The 20,018-nt window shown below is 38.7% G+C and overlaps 1 long non-coding RNA gene and 1 pseudogene across 1 annotated transcript in view; one reads left to right on the forward strand and one right to left on the reverse strand.

The window, feature by feature from the left end:
• Positions 1 to 20,018, forward strand: part of LOC120892789 (uncharacterized) — a 227,707-nt gene that overhangs the window by 79,054 nt on the left and 128,635 nt on the right. Inside the window, exon 6 of the long non-coding RNA XR_005737561.2 lies at positions 18,431 to 18,520. This is a non-coding gene — a long non-coding RNA (uncharacterized LOC120892789). The remainder of the gene's footprint in view (positions 1 to 18,430; positions 18,521 to 20,018) is intronic.
• On the reverse strand, positions 19,574 to 20,002 carry LOC101975846 (cytochrome c, somatic pseudogene; annotated as a pseudogene).

The following is a 20,018-nucleotide window of genomic DNA, read 5'->3' on the forward strand; positions in this document are numbered from 1 at the left end:
TTTTGTATTTTTCTTTTTAGAGACAGAGACTCACTGAGTTGCTTAGTGCCTCGCTTTTGCTGAGGCTGGCTTTGAACTTGCAATCCTCCTGCCTCAGCATCCCCAGCTACTGGGCCCCGGCCAATGACTTCTCTTTTTTTTCAAAAAGCAGTTCCCTTTCCCTTTATTTCCACTGAGGTTACTGAAATATCCCTGTCCTCTCAAAAAATCAGCACTTGCACATCTTTAACTCTTGGTTTATGCAACTTAATTCTTCATCTCTTTCTTTTGTGAAAGTTTAGTCTTGACAGAACAGGTAGTAAAATGCAAAGGAAGATCTTTGGGAAAAACAGGACTCTTGAAAGCTCTATGAAAAGACCCTGAGCAGGCCAAGCGTGTACTCAGCTCCCACCTGGACTAGGCAGCACCAATGACACAAAAGCAGGGTCTGTGTTCTCGCTCCACAAAGCACCTGATTCATGAGACAGCTTTGCAGGAATTTAATTAGTGAAGGAATGTGCAAAGCTTAAGCGCTTCAGATGTCATTAACCACTGGGGAGGGGAGAGGGAGGAGAAGGAAGCCTAACAGATGTCTGATTCAGCCTCGTTCCTGCGAAACAGATCGTTGCACACATCGTTTTTCTATTTGGGTAGCTCTTAGGTAAATGTTGTTAATGATATTTCATTCTTTCAGGGGCCTGGTTTAACATGTATCCAGTTTAAAATGAAGAGAAAAGCACCTTCTGCTTCATGAGCGGAAATAGGTTGATATTTTCTAAAATTTCTGGTTAGTTCAGGGTTGCCTTTCTAAAGTCATTTTATCAACCCATTGGGTGACTGTTGATCTGTGAGGTGGATGACTATGGATCTTTAGGTTCAGAAAGTTGAATCTGTCAAGGAATCGCATGTTTGGGTCTTAATGGCTTACAAGTGTTTAATAGCACATTTCTCCTTCTAAATCAGATCAGGATCTTGTGCAGGGGAAGTGCTGTGTGAGTGCCAGCCTTCAGGGAAGCTTCCAGGCTATCCTCAAAAGCAGATGACTAGTAGAGTGCACTTGAACTAGATGCCAACTGGTTGAAATGTACAGCATTTGCTGCCCTTTCACCAAAACAAAAACTGCATCTCTACAAAGAGGTACAAGCTTCAAGATCCAATGTTGTCATAGAAATAAGAAGTGCAAGAGTCTCAAGGCCAGACGATGCATCTCTACAAGCTCCTGTTTACAGCCTATTTGTCAATGCCTATTTCCAGTCCTTTCTGATGTTCACATCTCAGGGTATTCAATTTTGGGTAGTAGAATCAGAAGGGGAAGAAGAAGAGGCATACCAACTAGACTTGTTTTAAATTCCACCTATAGGCTCCAATCTAGTTTTGAGTATTCCAAAGAGCAGGTGCCTGGAACTTTTTTTTCTCAGTAGAAGTGTCAGCATAATGGTGCTAGGCAACTGATTACTGCCAAATCTAAATTATACTCTTTTAAAACATAATACTCACCACTCACAGGACAGAAAAAGGAAATCAGCAAAGCAGACTTCCTCTTTGGTCTCCTTGATTTCTGGACCTTTCTACTACAAAACCCTTAGAAATTTACACTTAACTATCTGCCACTATCCATAAGGATGCTGTATGCCCTTTTCAAATATATAATACAGAATTTCTATGAAGGGTAATTGATCCCAAGATTAAAAAATTTTCTGATATTTATATGTGACACAAAATATTTTGGACAGTTATGTTTCTTCTACAGCTCTATCCTTTCAACTTTTTTATTACATTGAATGCTTTTAAATTTACTCTTTTATTCAACCACCAACTATTTGTTACATTTCTGCTCTGTAAGACACAGTCCCTACATTCACAGTTAGTTGGCAAGTGGAAGGCAGATGAAGCCGAGCTAGGGCTTGCTGCATAGGGGAATTGATAGAGAGTTGTTAGGATTGGGTTCTCTCTGTACAGTTGTGTTGGTTGTACACTGATGGGGTTGCCCAGGCAAAGAGGCCAGTGAGCTTTGTGCCAGTCTGAAAACATCTCCAACTAGAGGAAGGGAGACTTTTCTCAAATCTCATAAAAGCATTTTACATGTTAGCAGTGAACTCATTGGGATACATACATCTTTTACAAACCATAATTTTAATTACCATAATAGTAATTCTATTTTATATTTCTGTCCTAAAATTTTTAAATATTCAAATATTTATATTGTGTTCACCTGGTTTTAGAATTTGTGGTCAAGTCTCTGGAATGGTTAGGTTAGTACTAGTTACACCCTTTTAATAGTGCAGGTGGATAGCAGAGCAAACCTCTATACCCGACCCTCAACAAGTGGCAGAGAAAGGTAGCTGGTGAGGTCACAAGGGCAATTTTCTGAGTCCTTCAAAAAGAATAAAGGGTACAAAGCCAAAGTAATTTCTAACACTGCATTTTTTTTTAATACCAAAGATTGAACCCGGGGTACTTAGCCACTAAGCCACATCCCCAGCCCTTTTTATTTTTATTTAGAGACAAGGTCTTGCTAAGCTGCTTAAGGCTTTGCTAAGTTACTGAGGCTGGCTTTGAACTTGTGATTCTACTGCCTCAACCTCTTGAGCTTCTGGGATTACAGGTGTGTGCCACCACATGCAGCCTAACACATTGCATCTTCAGTCAATATAGGCAGGTTAAATTTTTTTTTTTTAAAGAGTACAGTCTTTAAGAATAGAACTTGTGGCAAACTCTCTCAGTAAGCATGTTTTCCCACCAATATTTTCTGAACAATTTAATAAGAGCCAAGATAAGGGGACCTTCCTGGAGAAAATTTTAAATACCAACAAATCGGGGTTTTTGCTTGTTTGTGATTTTGTTTTGTGCTTAGTTTTAAAAAATATTTAGCATACTTCTGTTCTTTTTTTCCCCCATGAATTCTTCTATTTTCTAGGAAGTTTACAAACCCTCTGCTTTGCTGCCATGTCTGTTTCAAGAAAGGAACCCTACAGTTAGCAAAGGATAACTGTGTACAAAATGGCAAATCCAGAGGCTCTGTTTTACTGACATTGGTCACTCTATGTAGATTATTTCAATTACTTGCTGGAATGTTATGTGGAAGGCATAGCTTTTGTCTGTGGTTGTGCAAAGAAATGTTCTAGATCTACTCTGCTAAAGGAAGTGGGGTCAGATTTGGAACTGTAACCCAGTAGACTGGAAGGGTTCCCATAAAGACAGGACATGAGGCAGGTTTTTCATGAGTCTGTCATGGAGGAGGGTATCCCACTAGGAAAAAGTCCTACTGTCCTCCCAGGAGGACCAACTTGGGATGAAATCTGTATTTCCTCTGTCCATCACCTCTGATTTTTCTTTATACAATGTTTGTTTCTCCCTAAGCTCTATTGAATGCATAATTTGTTGCTCACTGATTTCTGATGTGACTTAGCAAAGAAACCCAGATACAAACATCTTTGAAGGAAATCATTCTCTTTGTACCTATAGGACTTACTGAGTATCCTTTGGGAGCATCCATCCAGCCTGTTCTGTTTTAATACTATTGCCTCTTAGTTTAAAGGATTCAGTTCCTTTACGAACCAACATTCTCCCTAGTGGGAGTTACAGAGGAGTGTATCTTGCTTTCTCTCTTTTTTAGTATGACCCTAAAAGTTTATACAAAAACAACTTTACATTACCATGAAGGAGACAGAGGCTTGTTTCATTCTCCCTTAAAATTTTTACTTTAATCATTCCCTCCCAATTTTGATCAGTGTGGTGCTTCTCAGGAATCCCCTTAGGGTCCTCTAAAGATGGTGAGGGAGTCCCTGCCATTCTAGGGCAGCAAGTTCTCCATGCGCTTTTTTTCTGACCTACTCAATATTTTTTATATGGACTTGACTTGGCCTTTTGGAAATTTTTAAATTATTTAATAATTCATTCAACAAAGATGTTTACTCAGTTCTTACTGAGACTCAGTTCTTATAGGAGATGTGATAAGCTCAGGGGTTACAAAGATGAACAAGCCTTGATTCACATCCTCTAGGGGCTCATAGCTGGGTGTGGTGGCACATGCCTGTAATCCCAGTGGCTCAGGAGGCTGAGGCAGGAGGACAGCACATTCAAAGCCAGCCTCAGGAACTTAGTGAGGTTCTAAGCAACTTAATAAGACCCTGTCTTAAAATGAAAAATTTTAAAAGGGCTGAGGATGTGCCTCTGGGTTCAATCCCCAGTCCAAAAAAGAATTATCAGGACATAGGCAAGTGGCCCTCCCCAAGCCTCAGAGGGCCATGCACTTGGCAAACCTTCCTCAAAGGTGGCCCTGCCTCTGGAACACAAGACTCAGAGTGAAGAACTGTGATGCCAGACAGAACTCTGTAGGTTTCACCCCAGTTTCTCCATTCAGATACTCTCCAACCCTCTAACCCAGTGTATGGGATTAACCAGACAGCCTAAGAAAGTTCATAATATTTGTCTAGAAGATGGCTCCAGCCAATGGACAACGGGGTTCTGAGACAGCCATTTAACCACAAATCACAACCATTGGACTGCAAGGTATTTCATTCAAAGGACCCTACAAGAGCAGGTCAACAGAATAGTGCTGACATACTGATTTGGGGTGACTCTTGTTGATATTGGATTTGAAGTAAGACTACGGCTCCAAACTCAGGATGTTCCACTGCCCACTCTTGGATTTGAATTGGATTTGTGAGCCCCTGTTGGCTATCACCCATGTGTAGTGCCACCGTGATCTATAGAACCCAAACAGGGGAAGTTGGTTCAGATATCCATTATCCTGTAGAGCTTCTCTGCTTGGGCACTCATAATGGTCACTGATCCCACAGGCTTCATCTTACCTGTTGAGCAGACTCCAAAGGCTGCACCCAAAAGACTCTTCTGATTGATATACTCTCTTGTGTTCCATGTTGACATGAATGTCTTGGTCTTCAGGGCTAGTTTTCAAGAAGGACCAACATTTTTAAAAAATATATAAAATAGTACTATTTTTCTCACTCATCCCAGAGGTCCTTTGCCTTTCTTCCCCTCTGATGAAAGTGTACAGGTAGGTGGTCAGCACTGAGAGAGATCCCATACCAAAAAAATACTGATTGCACTATAAAGAGAAATATTGTTCTATACCTAGGCTGTAAAATTCCAGAAGGAAATCTTTACATGACCAGAACACGAGTTATTGCTCACATTTTTCTGCAAACTTTGGATAAGATTTGGACTTTTGGTCCTCATCAGTGAAGCACAGTACCAACCTTTGAGAGAGCCACTGGAGTATTCGTGGGCTGCAGACTGCATGAGGCAGCGTGATGAGCTCTGCTGTGACCGCCATTAAATAATTGCTGTTCAGGAACTACAGAGGCCAAAATATATATTGTTTTAATATAAAAGGTCCTAAAGAGCCATGGCATTGTGTGTAATAACAGGGTTGCAACCTTTTACTTGTGGAGAGAGATATAAAATCAGCTAAGACCTGCACATTTGAGAGTAAAGAGCATGGCGAGATGGCTCCTGCACTTGAACAGGAAACCTTAGTGTCTGGATGTCTTCATGTTCACTGACTAGACTGTGAAGAAATGGGTAAGTACCTCTTTTCTATCCACTTTTCAAAATCCTTATCACTAAACTACTGCACCTGCCGTGGGCCCAAGAATTTTATAATATATTTTTATAATAAAATTTTTTATACAGACACGTGTCTTACAAAAAATATTTACCTGGGCTCTTCAAAGCCATATGCTCATGTGGCTAGCAGCATAATTTTTACTTGAATCACCCCTCCCCCCAATTTTGCTCAGTGGGGTGCTTCTCAGGAATCCCCTTAGAGTCCCCTGAAGATAGTGATGGAGCCCCTGCCATTCTAGGGCAGCAAGTTCTCCATGCACTTTTTTTCTGTCCTACTCAATGTTTTAGTTATATGGACTTGACTTGGCCTTTTGGAAATTTTTAAATTATTTAATAATCCATTAAACAAAGATATTTACTCAGTTCTTACTGAGACTCAGTTCTTACAAGAGATGTGATAAGCACAGGAGTTACAAATATGAACAAGCCTTGGTCCACATCCTCTAGGGGCTCACAGAGTAATGGAAAGACATGTGGATAAACATACAGTGGCAACAGCAAGTAGGAGCTACCAAAGGCTGCACCTATACTTTAGGTGCAGAGTAAAGGGTGGGTTAAGAGCTGTGGTTGGGGAGTTCCAAGAGAAAGACAGAGAGAGGTTTCATAGACATCTCTTTAAATAACTCTGTTTAAACTAAACTTCGAAAGATAGGTAGAGGGTTACCAGGCCCAAGGACAGAAGGAATGGGCCGTTAAGCCATTGAGCACAAGCAATCAAATGGACTGGATGCACAAAGAAAACTCCAAGTAGATTCTCTGGAGTGCAAGGAGGGATCGTAACTGGAAGCTGGAAGGAGCAAGACTAAAGAGGACTAAATGTGGCATGATGAGGAACCTGGGCATTATATCAGGAACAGCAAAGAACCACAGATAACATTAGGTTACAAGGCATGCAGTCTCTTTTGTTGGTGGCACTGGGAGGACTTGAACTCAGAGCCTTATGCATGCACGGCCTACTCATGATCTTACTTTGTTTAAGAAATTTATCTCTGGGAATGATATAGATTCTGATTTGGGGAGATGGTGAGTCTAGGAGAAAGTTAGAAGGATGTTGTGGAAGGCAGTTCAGAGGGGATTGAGAGAGGAAGGCTAAAGCTCTAAGGGAGAGAGAGGTCAGGTTAGTGACTGGGAATCCGCATGGATGAAGTAGTCACCATAATGATGGCAAGTGTTAGGACAGCTGATCTGTTGGAAATGTTTTGGCTAGAAGAAAATTCAAATAATCGTGGGGTATTCTCCTCCCCAATCAGAATTCTGGAAATAGAAGACTGTTGGCATTGGTGAGAGTCAGATGTACTCAGGGCTGGTATTTCTGCTCTGGACATCATTCAAGGCAGGAGGAAGGGGAAGAGACTGCCCAGGCAGCATCTGTCCCTCTGTCCTGGTTTCTTTCAATCCCAACTGTCTGCTGTCTTCTACCCTGACCAAAAAAAAAAAAAAAAAGGAGCAGAAAGCAGTGTGTGCATCACCAGAGCAGAGCAGGAGAAGGATAAAGCAGACCCAAGCAGTGGGGACTTGTGCCCAAGTTGAACTTGCCCAGGGCTTGTTGTCTCCTGTTGGGACTTTGCTCCTCTAGAAATAGAAAGGGTAAGCACCAGAATGAATGATAGCACCACTGTGAACGAGAATGGTGTTGTGAGGGGGCTCAGCTCCAGATTAAGCAACATAATCTGTAAACAAGGGGCTGAGTCAACTTCCTTCAAGGACTTCCATCAGGAGGGCAAAATGACAGAGTAATAATAGCCACTACTTTGTCAGGAGACACACTATATGGTGTACATACTTATCTCAGCTAATCTCAAACTTGAGGTAGATATCATCACCCCATTTTTAAGAAGAGAATTGAAGAAGCCCTGAATACTCCCCTCGCCAAAGATAACACAGCTAGCAAGTGACAAGACAGGAATCCAGCTGAGGCAGGTCACCCAGAGGCAATGCATGTAGTTATCTGTGGTGATATTTCTGGTCTTGGCCCAAGAGAACCAGAGCTCAAAAGTCCATCCTGAGCTGAAGCTTTAGAGTTGGGGAAAGTATTGCTCACCATGCCAGGATCCTTCCTGCTAGTAACTCTCTTCTTCATATCACAGCTCTACGGCTGTACACAGGGATTTCTTTGTATAGTCTAAGGGCAGAATGCTGTTCCTTTTTCCTTTGCCTGAATCATATGAATGATTACCCCAAGTGTATTCTAATCAACGCTTCTTTTCATCTCTGATGAACAAATATGTAGGGCCCTGACGTGTGCTAAGTGCTGTAGTGCCCCAGGCATGAAATCTTGAACACTCTCCCTCGATTCCAGCATCCACTGTCAACTAGCAGAGAATTATTCTGTTTGTTTTTCTGCTAAAGTCATAGCATTAATATTCACTTGCAACAGTACTCCTATAACATTGCTATATGCTTACAACTAGTATAAATGTTGCATATAATAAATACAGCGAGCGTGGAATTATAAGTGCCCTTCTTTAGAAAAAAAAAACATTTTAAAGGTAGGAAAGAGATTAGGATTAAAGACAGCAAAGTTTGAGCACAATAGTTTTGGAGGATATGAAGGTGAACAAGGCCGGGTCTTCATCCTGGGGAATTGGAGAGCTCTTCCCGGTTATCATCTACCACTGCTGGGTTCTGACAGGGCTACAGGAGTTGTCCCAGTATTCAGGCATTGCTTGAATCAACTGCTGAATAATTGCCCTTAGAAAGTAACAGTTGAATGCCTTTTCAAAGGAGATTTGAAACCTGGTTGTCTTTAAATAAAGGACATTTTCTTATCTCCAGAATTATTTTATTACAGCTCTTCGGGAGGTGCACATATAATTTAGTGACCTTGTAAATTCCTCTCCAGCCCCTGGATTTCCACCCTCCCTTGGTAGATGAAAAGCAACTGTAGCAGTCCTCTTTGCCTTCTTTTTACTTTTCTGTACTGTCAACCTCCTCGGCTTTAGAGTGTACTGGTTTCCATGGAAACAGCAATGTCCTTGCTGTGGACAAAACTTAATCATAGCCAAAAGGGTGAAGTAAAGTACATTTTTATCTTGGATTGAAATTTGTATCATGACTCACGAAATGGAAGAACGGAAGTAGAAGAAGAAAAGCAGGAGGATAAGAAGGATGGGGGAGGGGGAAGGAAGGAAGGTAGAAGGAAGGGAGATGGGGATTGGAAATGATACCCTGTGTGGCTGCCTGAAAGGAGGCTTGGAGCAGAGACTGTCAGCCTGAAAGACTGCGTCCCTTACTATGTGCCAGGTTGGGTCTGTCCAAGGTCTCACGAAGGCTCTGTCAAACCAGAGCATTGGCTGGCCCTACAGCCAGCTGGTGTGATGTGATTGGAGCGTCACTGCCCCAGTCACTGAGCCTGAAATGCTTCCATTAACACAGACTCCCTTAGGAATAGTTTTCAGTCATGAAACGGGTGCCACTAAATGAAATAACAGCTTAAGCCACCATCAACTTATATTTTTTAGAGCATAATTTGCTCAGGTCCCTTTTAAGCACTGGCAATTAGTTGAGGGCAAGCCACTCTGGCACTTAGTAGACACATGATAAAGTCAGGAGTCACCAGACAGACTCCTATCTGCTCTTTAGTTCTCAGATCCTGCTGACCTGTGAGCTGGTCCTGCCCTCTGAGCACTTGCCCAGTGGATGCATCAAGGAGCAGAGCCAGGTGCCTGGGGTTTGGTGCCACTGTGATTTTGGAATCTCTTTCAGAAAAAGGATACATGTTTATAAAGTTAAATACAAGTCTTGAAAGGGGTCTATGCAAATGAAGGGCTTAAGCTTCATTAGCTCCATAGTAATTTGTCCCTGCATCTACTATCTAATTTAATCTTTGAAACAACATCATGAGAGACATAATTATCTCTTTTAACAGCTAAGAAATTTGAAGTTTTATGAAAGTCATCAAAATTTATAAATTTACTAAACCAAGGGCCTTGGGGTTGATAATTAGGGATAGATCATTGGGGAATGTCTCCATTGCTACTTTTGTATTTTTACATCAGTTGTAACATGCAGAATGCATCCCACTTTTCCAAAATGTGACTTTCATTTCCCCTCCAAATCCAAACCAGCTGATGGAATTGGATTTCAGCTGTGGTTGGAGTGCTTGAGATGGTATCACATATCCAGCTTGCGAATAATTGATCGGCTTCCTGCAATGCGTGCCTACGCCACAGAACAGAGATGGAAACTGAGACTGTCAATTGGTTGGCTGGTTGATATACACAGGCAATGTGCAGCCAGTGTTTCAGGAATGGAAATCAGGTTCAGCCTGCAAAGCAACTGGACAAAACACTCTCTAGAGTACACTGAACTACGAGGATTCTGTCAGAATGACACAGAACGGAACCAGCCCTTCTTTTCTTTCCTTTATTAGTATTTGCAACTTTGTCCAATGTGTCATTTAAATGTAATCAATGTAGAATCCATAAACATTCTCATCTAGAGAACCTAACTGAAGTCCACTGCTGCTGTCTTCAAAATGGTGGAAACTCAAGTAAGTCAGAATATTTTCCCATTTCACTCTCCCTAGAGGGGCTATTTAGCAGTGTGCCTTATACTAGGCAGTCTACCATCCAATGAGGTACAAGGCCTCCAATAGGAAATCTAGCTCTATATATTTATGCATATTTTTGTAAACATGGAGAAAAGGATAGAAAAATATATTACCATTGGTTTTCTTAGTAGCAATGCAAGAAAGATTATTAACTTTCTAAAAATATTATTCATCTTTGCATTATTTTCCCTATTACAAATTATTTAAAAAACAAAAGGGAAAAATTAAATTGGCTATTACTTGACAATAAAAGAGTCTCAACATGACTTGATTGGCACTCATATATTTATATGTTCATTAAACAAATATTGAATATTTTCTCTGTGTTGAAAATGGCTTAGACACTGGGAATACTGTGGTTAAAAAAAAAACCAAAAAAACCTCTGCTCTCATGGAACGTATATTCTAGTGGGGATGTCAGAAAATACAAAAATAAACATATATATTTATAAAAAAAAAAATCTACTCAGCAAATCTTCCCTGTGGGTCTTTGTGTCCACGCCACTCTTGCAGTCCCCAGGATAGCAGAGGTTTATGAAGAAGTTGCTAAGTGCCAGGCACTAGACTAGATTAAATTTATCTATGATATAATTTAATCTACTCTCTGTTTGTCCTTATAACACCACCATGAAGAAGGAACAATGGTGAGCGACCTCTTTTTACAGATGAGAAAACTGAGACTTCATGAGATTGAGTAACTCTTAAGGTCACTAAACTAGTCAGCGGGAGCCAGGGTTTAAATTTGGTTCTGACACTAGAATCATTGCTCTACACTTTGATGACCCTTGTATAGTGCCTACTGTGTGGTAATCCTCTAGCTACCAATTTACACCATCTCTTATCTGACTTTCATACTTATCTATAAAGTACTTTATTCCTGTTTTTTAATGACTCTACAACTTCATCTGGGAAAGAGAATGAAGTAAATGGAAAGGAGATATATAAAACCTTCTTTAAAAACTCAGAGTAAAGCCAATGTCAATAGAAAGATAACGAGTTTACCAAGTCAATACCTCTGGAATAATTTTTTAAAATAGTTTTTGTTGTAGATGGACACAATGCCTTTATTTAATTTATTTATATATGGTGCTGAGGATCAAACTTAGTGACTCTCCTGTGCTAGGCAAGCGCTCTACCACTCAGCCACCCAGCCGTGGAATGAATTTTTAATAATAGTTTGGATTTTCAACCCATTGAATTGGAGAAATAGGGCATAACCCACAGAAGGACCCATGTGAGCAAAGACATGTTTGGGAAATAGTATGTCTGGTTATTGTAGTTGGACTAAAGTACAAGTTGTGTGAGTAAGAGAGATTTGCCTGGGCATTTGGACTGGTATTGCTCACCAGATTCTCAGTCTGGTAGATGATGGGAAAAACAATTAGATCAGAATTAAGCTTTAAAAAAGAAAATGCCACAGCATTCATAAGCCAGACTGGTGTGATAGTTTTCACAAGGGGTAACAAAAGGTCTGCATTTGAACGCAGTTATTTATGGTAGAAGCAAGGGTTATGTAAGAGACATGTCTGAAACATTGGATCTTATATTCCCACTCTGGGGACAAGGCTTATACTGTGCCCCTATTCAAATTGCTAGGGCCTTTAACCCTGAGCCAGGATCACCACAGAGAGACTGAAAGTATCTCCAGGAAAAATCGTTTCTTCCAAAAAAGGTTGACACCCTGGAAAGCCAGATCCCCGCTGCCCACCTGGGGACTGCCTACTGCAGTATTGACAGTGTGAAGTGTCTACCCCATGTCTGTAATCCTGGAATCCCAAGGGGCAGGGCAGAAGATAAGAGAGCTAAGAGTTTTCCCATAACAGTTTCAGGGAGAACATAGAGTATAGCCAGGGGCTGGCAGGAATCTTGGTTATCTTAGGACACAAAAATCTACATTTTTAAAAGCATAATTATTTTACAATTTTTTGTATTTTCTTTGTTGATTTCCTTTCCTTTTTCCCTTTGTTGTTTTCCATGGTTATGCTTTTTAAAATGAAATTTCTTCTAGAAATGACTGCCTGTCTCAGCCATGCTGAAAAGAAATATGGAAAAGGGATGTTTTTGTTTCCCACTCGGATCTAAATTTTAAAGGTGGAGAAGCAACAAGTCACAAGGCTGCAATAGGGGCTGGTGAGAAACAGTGAGAATTTAGGAAAGAGTCTGGATGATAGGAAGCAGCTGTTCCATCTGGCCCCAGGATCCCTTTGCAGCCTCTTCTCCCAGAGGATGTGGGTTTGTTTGATTTCCAGAGGGGCTCCCTCTACTTCTGGAAACACCATAGACTTTTGGTGAGTCATTTATACAAGGACAGAGATTGAGGTAAACCTGAAGGGTAGGAAGAGCTCTAGTTGACTCCAGTGGTTCCCAACCCTCCCCAGTCCATCATCCATGAAGTTACCTAAGAGCTAAGTCTTAAAAAAAAAAAAAAATTTCCATCTGCCCAGAATAAAATCTCCCATTCACCTTTTGTTCTCATCTGTCCTGCATCTAGCTAAACTGCTTGTTTTTTGTTTGTTGTTTGTTTGCTTTTTTAAAATCCTTCTTCCTAACCTCCATAATATAGGCACATACATTCTAGAGAGTACACACACACACACACACACACACACACACACACACACAGGCATGCATATCTATGCTGGCTTTCCTTGTCTGGAGTGCCCTCTCCCTCACTCAGGATGGCAAATCTTTCTCATCCCTTAAAGTTCAGGAAGCTCCTGGATCTTATTCTGGCTGACTCAAATGCATTCTGGGATCCTATCATATCTGAAATGCATTACTGCTATTGCATTTGACAACTTGCATCATAATAATTTGGTTGTAAGTATTTTCTGAACCAGACCACAAGCCATAGTCTCCTTGGATCTAAAACTGTCTGACTCCTGTTGGTATCTGCATTTGACAATTCCAGGTGCTCAATGAATGTCGAAAGAATGAGTGAATCCTGAGAATCCTGTGATGTGGTGTCTGTGTAGCCCTGTGCTAATCATCTGCAAAAGAGGAAATAACATTTGCATGGGGGAACTTTGTACTCAGACAAACAAATGTAAGAAATATATTGATTATTTAAGTGTGGCTTCGTTTGGAGTCTCCAGGTTGAGAGCTTTGAGCTCATTGATCTTATGTTTATTTACACATGGCAAAATCTGGTTTCCTGTTTCAAGAGAAAATATTTTTCACAAAGCTTTATTAAAATGTTCAAACAGTCTCACAGACATCACATCGCTCTCGCAACACAACTCTTTATAGTGTAAACAAATCAGAAATGCAAGGATTAAATTCCCCTTCAAGCATATGTGGGCTTAAAAAGAAAAAGCAACCATGCTTGACGAAATAAGCTCTGAGCTGTATCAAACCTCTGTTTAGATGGACACCCAGGACTCCAGTCAACCAGAGATGCATCTGGAGCCCACCACGCTGGCTGACTGCAGGGAACCTGAGAAAGAGAAAGGAGATGGGGTGGGGGACCAGGATGAGCCAGGACAACCTTTCAAGCCAAATACTCTCTTCTTTACAATAAGAGAAAAAATCTTGTGTAGATGCCATTAGCACACCAGCTGGGCTGGACACACATTCTTATTTTTCAAACAAATTGGGCCAAAAGACCAGACTCTCTGGTTGCCAGTATGTAATTCCCAACAGCATGGAAAAGAATAAGCAGTTTTGGGGGTTGTTTTATTTTTAAATAAAAGATAGTTTCTTCTGAATTCTGAAGTCAGACAAAGGAGGAAGAAAACTACACATGCTTTTTCTCAGAAATGCAACAGCATGAACATATCAAGGTGACTGGCTCTCCCCATTACAATGTGGTTTTACAGTTTTCCCTAAAGTGAACAATTGGGAAACAAACAATTGGAAAATTAGGAGATGACTTTTCTTGTGATTCTCGCTTTCCAAGGATCTAGACTGTTCTTGCTTATGTGTACAATAGACCCACTAACAAAGAAATTTTTGAAAGCACAGCACATATGCTCCTCTCTACGTTCTGAAAACCACATGGGATTTTTCGACTTTTTAGCTTACTTTCAGAAGCTGAAGCTGTCATTAAGTAAAGGGAAAAGGCTGCTTTCAAGCATGAATCATTTTTCACAGACTTCATTAAAATAAAATAAACTTCTTTGCTAGTTAGTGAAAGGCTGTGGGGGAGGGGAGGGAAGAAATTTTAACTTTCCCTTCTGTGCTGAAGATAAGGAAAGATGGTTCCATGCCTGCCATTTGAAATAGATGGAAGACCACATATCCATTCTAAAGATAAATAAAAGGAAGCATAAGGATGTCACTGGAGATAGACCAGCCCAGAGACTTGAAATGAATCAGCCACAGAAGTGTGAACAGAATACAGGTTTTTTTGATTCCAAGGCTAGTGCTTGGTCCCTTAGGTTTAGGATGCTTTCAAATTCAGGCCAGGTGTAAGAGGTTTCCTAATTTATGCATGACACATTCCAGAAAATATTACCAAATTTGAAGGTGCAAAAATCAGACTGGCAGATTTAAGGGAGGTTCTCTTCCCAGATAACTGAAATATATCACAGTATCAATTTCTAATTATAACTTTTCTTCCCCTTACCCCTGAAGGTTTGATGATATGTTTGAAATATTTTATGACTCCTTTTTAAATTTTGAAATATTTTGACCCATCAAAAATAATAACATAAAACATCTGCATATCTATCATCCATCTTGAAAAATATTTGAAATTGAGTGGGAAGACTTCTATATATTTCTCTCTGCCACACCCAGGACCACTCTCCAGAAACTGATGTTTATCTTTTGTATTTATTTAACAGATATAGGTTCTCTGGCAGGTTCACTAAGTGCTTTACAAACACTTCACAAATATTAACTCATTTTCAATCCTTATAACAACCCAATGGGTTGGATACTACAATTATCCTTATTTAGCAAATGGCAAAATTATAACACAGAGAAGTTAAATAACAGGAATCTGGAGCTCCAGTCTGTGCTACTGACTACCATGCTATGCTAATCCATTCTGCCTTTCTGTCTATCAATCATCTATCTGTCATCTACCCAGACCCAAACAAATCAAGCTATTTCAGCTACAGCATCATGCCACCATCATGCAATACACATTGTTTGTAATTGTTTTTTTTTTCTTCCAGTAATATAATTATGAGATCTGTCCACAGTGCTGCAGGTAACTGTAGCTCATTTGCATTGCTGGTTATTACAAAGTGTGAATATATAGAATTAATTGTTTTAATATCAGGGGACACATATGTGCTTCAAGAATTATTTTTTATCACTAACAGGGTTCCTGTGCATGCATACATTTTTTAAAAAATTTATTTATTTTAATTATGTACATATGACAGCAGAATGCATTTTGTTTCATTGTATATAATTGTATCACATCTTTTCATTTCTCTGATTGTATACATTGCACCATATGTGCATTAATACATGTACCTAGGGTAATAATGTCCATCACATTCCACCATCTTTCCTGCCTCCATACCCCTTCGCCTTTCCTCTCTCCCCTTTGCCCAATCAAAGTTCCTCCATTTTCTCCATGCCCTCCCCCATTATGGATCAGCGTCCACTTATCAGAGAGAACATTTGGCCTTTGGTTTTTTGGGATTGGCTTACTTTGCTTAGCATGATATTCTTCAACTCCATCTATTTACCTGCAAATGCTATCATTTTATTCTTTTTTAATGTTGAGTAATATTCCATTGTGTATATATACCACAGTTTCTTTATGCATTCATCTATTGAAGTCCATCTAGGTTGCCACATTTTTTTTTCCTTAAGGGTAATGCTAGATATAGAATTGTGGAATCAAAGGGCATGCCTATATTCAAGTACAGCACACATCACCAAATTATTCTCCAAAGAGGTTATACTAATCCACACTCCTCCAGCAGATAAATTCATATTTTTCCACATTATCTCCCCAGACTGGGTATTGTTAGAATTTTAAAATTTTCTTGCCATCTTATTTTAATTGGCATTTCCTTGATTGCCAGTTAGGTAGAAAAGCCTTTTAAATAGGCTCTTCTGAGCATCGCCTATTCATCCTGTTTGCCACTTTTCTCTTGAGCTGCCTTTTCCTCATTAATCCATACTTGTTTTTGGTGTTCTTTGTGTATTTTGCCTAGTAACCCATATCTATTATACCTGTGTAAAAAATTTGCTCCCAACATGTTCTTATCATGAACATAATGGTTCTGGGTACAAAGACAACTCAAAAAGGCTGATAAATACCTTAAAGTTAAATTTCTGGGTAATAAAACAGGTTTATATTTAGATTTATGAGAAACTTTCAGGCAGATTTCCAAACTAGTTATAATATTTTAAGCTACCACCAAAAGGGAATGAGAATTCTAGTTACTCTACATTCTTGTAAACATTTGGCAATGGTCAGTCTTTTTAATATTAGCCATTCTAGCAGATATACAGTGATAACCCATGATAATTGTAATTTAATTTTGCTTCATGATTTGTGATATTGAGCATTTTTTTACATGATTTTTGGCCACTCATGTATCTTTCCCATGAAATTCCTCTTCAGGTCTTTTACTCATTTTAAAAAGTTATGTTGCTTAGCTGGGTGCAGTGTCCCACACCTACAATCCCGGCAACTCAGGAAGCTGAGGCAAGAGGATCACAATTTCAAACCCAGCCTTGGCAATTTAGCAAAGCTATCTCAAAAACTTTTTAAAAAAGAAATATATATCTATTTATTTATAAATATGTATTACATATATATTAATAAACATTTACATATTAAATATATTTAATTATACATGTGTGTATATATAAAACTATATATATATATTTATATTTATATGTATATAAAACTAGGAATGAAAGTGGCAAATTGTCCCTGGACTCTATTCCCAGTACAAATAATAAAAAGGATGCCTTTTTTATTAATAAGTTGTAGGAGTTTTAGTTATCTGTATATTCTACATACAAATCCTTTGTAAGATATATGTATCAGGAATCTTCTTTGCTAGTATGTACCTTACTAATTCATTTTGAAAACATCTCTTAAAGGGTAGAATGCTTCAGTTACTCCATATTATCAATCCTTTTTTGTTTAATTGATTTCTAAGGGTTTGTTAAAGAAATCTTTACCTATTTCAAAGTTGCACATATAATCTCTTAAGTATTCTAGAAATTTTAGCATTTCTGATTTATCTCAAATTAACTTTTGTGTATGATGTGAAGTATTAGCATTATGTTCATATATCCAGTTATCCCTTTAATATTTCTTTCCTAAAGGTGTTAAAGTGCTTTGGCACCTTGTCAAAGTCATGTGAGTGTGAGTTGACTTCTGGTCTCCACATGATTCCATTACTCAGTCTGTCTGTTCTTTTGGTAATACCACACTGTCATAATTACTGGAATTTACATTAAGACTTGAAATAAGATAATTTAAATCTTCCACATTTGTTTTTCTTTTTCAAGATTATTTTGGCTTTTCCAGGTCCTTTGCATTTCCATGTGAATTTTAGAGTTCATTTGCAATTTCTACAAAAATCCTGCTGAGATTTTGATTGCTATTACATTGACTCTACAGAACAACTTAGACAAAATGCATTAAACCTACAGATGAATTTGGCAAAAAAACAGATATTATAACAATATTGAGTTTTCCAGTGCATGAGCATGATATATTTCTTCATCTATTTAGATCTGTTTTCATTTATCTCAGTAGTGGTTTTTAGTTTTCATTGTAGCAGGCTTGTGCATATTTCATAAAAGTTGTTCCTTAGGTATTTTGTATTTCTGATATTTTAGGGTTTTTTTGTTTGTTTTGTTTCGTTTTGTTTTGTTTTTGGTACCAGGGATTGAACATAGGGACCACTGAGCCACATCCCCAGCCTATTTTTGTATTTTATTTAGAGACAGGGTCTCCCTTGATTGGTAAGGCCTTGCTAAGTTGCTGAGGCTGACTTTGAATTTACAATCCTCCTGCCTCAGCCACCTGAGCCACTGGGATTACAAACATATGCCACCCTGCCTGACTTTTTAAATGTGTTTTTAAATTTTCATTTTTTAATTACTTGTTGCTAGAATATGGAAAAATGCTTTTTGTATAGTGTCCATGTATTTTGCATGTGGTAGACAACTTCTAATGATCCCCAAGGATCCCTTCTGATATTCTGACATCCTTGTGTAATATTGCTCCACTCTTGTTTGTGGGCTGGACCTAGTGACTTTCTTTTAACAAACAAAATATGGTAAAGAGATGAGATATTTGCAAATTAGATTATAGAAATATACTGACTTCTACCTTACTAATACTAGCTGCCTTTCTCTTGCTTGCTTGCCAAGGAATTGATGGAAGTGTCTAAAGACAGCATGGGAAAATTTGATATCCCCAACCCGATAACCCATGAGGAACAGAATTCTGCCAATAGCCACGTAAGTGATAGTGAAAGTGGGTCTTCTTCTATTGAGCCTTCAGATGAGAATGCAGTCCTGGCTGACACTTCCATAGCAGCATGTGGGACTACTCAAGCCAGAGGAAGTCAGCTGAACTGCACCCAAATTTTGGTTCACAGGAACCATGAGCTAACAAATGTTTGTTGTTTTAACTTGTTAATTTTTGAGGTAATCTTTTGCAACAATAATTAACACCTACCTATATCACAGCCTTACTAAATTCACTTATTAGTACCAATAATTTTTTATAGACTCTAGGATTTTCTTTTTTTTCATGATCTGTGATTGTTTTTAATTATCTTAAATCTTATGATAACATATTTTGTAAATTTTAACTGATGGGGTATATCTCTTTTACCTTAATCTTTCCATCTAATAAGTTGGCAAAAGCACCAATACCAACCACCTAGATGTTCCATAGTATTGTTTCTGAATAGTTGTTTAAAAACAATCCTGAATGATAACTTAGTCTTAGAAAATAAAGAATTAGAAAGTAAAGTCTAACTTGTTATTGTATTATGCTGATTTAAAAGCATCTGAACTTATAGATCAACTATAAAATGTGAAAAGTGTTAAATATTCTTTATTTAATATTATACATAAACCACACTAAAATGCCTTTCCATAAGGAAAGAACAGCATTTTAGATACATGGAATCCTAATTAAATTGGCATGGTCAACAAAAATATAAAGTAGACACTGCTTCCTTATCTTCAACCACTGCCTTTAATAGGCTAATGAACACAAATTGAAACAAATGTGAATCATGCTTGGTTCTGAGAGAGTGAAGGGATTTTCCCCATATTTAAACATATTCACATAATCAGTTTTATAAACCTAAATATAAAACCAGTTTTCAGATGTCATTCACCATTTTTGTGAAATACTGAACATTACTAATTAAGTTTAACCATAACTTTAAAAAGGGGAAACAGTGATAGAATTTACTGAAGTAGGAATATAACCAAAATATTAATTAACCACAAGTCAGTTTTACTTAAATCAGGATTGTCCAACAAAAATAATTTTGTCAGTCATTCATGATCTGATTTCTGGTGAATCACATCAATTAAATTATGGTGCACATAAAAAAGCCAAGAGACATTTCTGTTTGGTAATAAATAAGGCAGTAGCTATTACTCATTAGTGGCTTTTTTGAGGTAAGCTATCAGGTCTACTCTTTTTCCTTTCTTCTTAATGCCAGCGAAGATCATTTTTGTTCCAGAGATGTACTTTTTGGGATTCTCCAAATACTCCATCAGTGTATCCTCTCCCCAGGTGATGCCTCTGTTCTTGTTGGCATTTGTATAAGAGAATCCAGAGCCTGACCTGTCTTCTGCCCAAACAGTCCATGGAGATTTGGCCTGGTCTTGTGGTTGCCTCCCTTTTCCACAGTGTGGCACTGGGCACACTTCTGAACAAAAATCTTCTTGCCTTTCTCAACATCACCCATTTTTAATTTGTTCTTTCTTCGCT

This window comes from Ictidomys tridecemlineatus, chromosome 7, assembly GCF_052094955.1.
Source record: "Ictidomys tridecemlineatus isolate mIctTri1 chromosome 7, mIctTri1.hap1, whole genome shotgun sequence".
Lineage (NCBI taxonomy): Eukaryota > Metazoa > Chordata > Mammalia > Rodentia > Sciuridae > Ictidomys > Ictidomys tridecemlineatus.